This window comes from Colobus angolensis, unplaced genomic scaffold (assembly GCF_000951035.1).
Source record: "Colobus angolensis palliatus isolate OR3802 unplaced genomic scaffold, Cang.pa_1.0 Scaffold118, whole genome shotgun sequence".
Taxonomy (NCBI): domain Eukaryota; kingdom Metazoa; phylum Chordata; class Mammalia; order Primates; family Cercopithecidae; genus Colobus; species Colobus angolensis.
In genome coordinates, this window is record NW_012112919.1 from 156,479 (window position 1) to 159,208 (window position 2,730).

The window sequence follows — 2,730 nt, forward strand, 5'->3', positions numbered from 1 at the left end:
CCGGCCCCTGTCGGGGGCAGTGCAGCACCCAATAGCACCCCCAACCAGCCCTACTGCTGCCAGCAATACAGCCAAGATAGTGACTCCAATCCGCCCCCCCACACCGCCACCCCGCCCACACCCCCCTACCTACCCCTGCTGCTGAGAGCAGTGCAGTCCCGACAGCACACCTGAAACTAGTGACGCCCGGAATAACACTCTAGTATGCCAAAATAGTGACGTTTGAATAACACCCCAACCAGTCCCCGCTGCGGGCAGCCCCGGACAGCGCACCTACCCCATGCCTTTCTACGCTCTGGCCAGCTGCAGTGTCCATCGCTGCCACCAACCACAGCGAGGCGACCCAGTGAGGTGAGGGCCAGCGAGGCCAGCCACAATCCCACAGGCTCTAGCCTCCAGCCTGTGGTAGGTGCCTCCTCCTCCTCCTTCCCTTCCTGTAGCCAGGCATGGAGCAGCTCTCACCACCAGCTACCTCTCTCCATTGCCGCCATACACCAAGCAGAGGCACACCAAGCAGAGGCAAGCCCTGGCGCCAGAGGCTCCAGCTTTCCGCATGGGAGGCAGAACCGGCTTCTGCCTGCTCTAAACTGCGAGTGGAAGAAATGCACGGACTAACACAGCAGAGCCCACAATGACGTGACTCCCGTTAGTGTGGCTTATATACTGAGGTTGTGCAGGCCAGGTTCCTGGACTTAATGTTCTGATTGGATGAGAGAAAACTGCTGTGCCTACTCTGATTGGACCTTATTTTCACGTTCTGATTGGATGAGAGCGAGTCCTAGACTAACCAATGAGAATGTGAAAATAAAGTCCAATCAGAGTAGGCCTAGCCTTTTCCTCTCATGCAATCAGAACACGTAGTTTATAATCTTGGTATATAAAGCATGTTAAGTGGGGGAGTCTCCCTATTCCAGCCTTGTCTGTGTCTGACTTCATAGCTGCTCCGTTCCCACCTTGGAGTAGGAGGTGCTGGCTGCCGCAGGCTGGAGGCTGGGGCCTGTGGGGCTGTGGCTGTCTTTGCTGACTCGCCTCGCTGGCGTGCTTTGCTCGCTGCAGTTGGTGGCAGCCGCGGACACTGCGGCTGGCCAGAGCATAGAAAGGTGTCAGAGTAAGTGCTCTATCCAGGGCTGCACTGCCCGTGGCCTGGGACAGTTTGGGGGCCCTATCTCAGGCGTCACTGCCTGCCTTGGGTGTGCTATCTGGGGCTGTGCTGCCTGCACCAGGGGGTGGGGTGGAGGCCTTAACCAGGGCTTCAGTGCCCTTGTCAGGGAGCTGGTTGGGAGCACTATCCCAGACTGTATTGCCGGCAGCAGTGGGGTGGGCTAAGTGTGCTATCCAGGGCTGCACTGCGCGGCTGTGGGGAGGGTGGCGGTTTCGGGTTAAGGGCGCTGTGGGGTGCTGCCAAGCCCATGGTGCGGGGAGGCGGCGCGGTTTGGGTGTGTTGGGTGCGAGCTACACTGCTGGTGGCAGGGGGCAGGGTGGGTTGGGAACCGTATCAGGGGCTACACAGATTGCTTTAGCTAGAATTTCCAGTACTGCGTTAAATAACAGTGGTGACAGTGGACATCCTTATCATGTTCCAGATCTTAGAGGAAAAGCTTTCCACTTTTCCCCATTCCATGTGATTCTGGCTGTGGGTGTCTCTCAGGTGGTTTTTATTATGTTGCGATATGTTTCTTCTGTTCCGGTTTTTTTGAGGATTTATAGTGTGAAGGGATGTTGAATATCATTAAATGCTTTTTCAGTTTCAATTAACGTGATCATACTGTTTTTGTCTTTTATTTGGTTGATACGATGTATCACATTGTACGTTGGATGACCCTTGCATCCCAGGGATACATCCCACTTGATCATGATGAATTATTTTTTCAATTTATTGCTGAATTTGATTCACTGATATTTTGTTGAGGATTTTTGCATCAACATTGGAGATACTGGCCTGTAGTTTCCTTCTTTGATGTCATTGTCTGATTTTGGTATCAGGGTAATAATGGCCTCATAGAATAAGTTTGGAAGTATTCCCTCCTGTTTTTCAAAATAGTTTGAGTAGGATTGGTACTAGGTCTTTATATCGTTTGGTGTGAAGCCCTCAGTTCCTGGGCTTTTCTTTACTGGGAGACTTTTTCTGATGGCTTCAATCTCATTACTTGTTACCAATCTGTTCTGGTCTTGCACGTTTTGACTGTTCAACCTAAGTAGGTTGTATGCGTCTAGAAATCTGTCAATTTCTACTAGGCTTTCCAGTTTATTGGCATATGACAGCCAGTTATGATCCTTTGAATTTCTGAAATATCAGTTGTAATGTCTTCTTTTTTTATCTGTCGATTTTACTTGTTGGAATCTTCTGTCTTTTTTCTTAGCCTGGTTAAAAGTTTGTCAATTTTGTTTAGCTTTCCAGAAAACCAACTTTCTGTTTAATCTTTTGTACTTTTTAATTTAAATTTTATTTCTGCTCTGATCTTATTTTCTTATTTTGGGTTTAGTTTGTCCTTACTAGTTCTTTAAGATGTATTGTTTATTTGAAGTTTTTCTTTCGTTTGGATGGTAGGCACTTATAGCTATAAATCTCTGCCCTTGTACTGCTTTCTGTGTAACGTAAGTTTTGCTGTACTGTGTTTTCATTACCATTTGTTTCATAAAATTTTTCAATTTCTGTCTTAGTATCTTCATCGACCTACTAGTCATTCATTCAGGAGCGTATTGTTTAACTTCCATGTGATTGTATGGTTT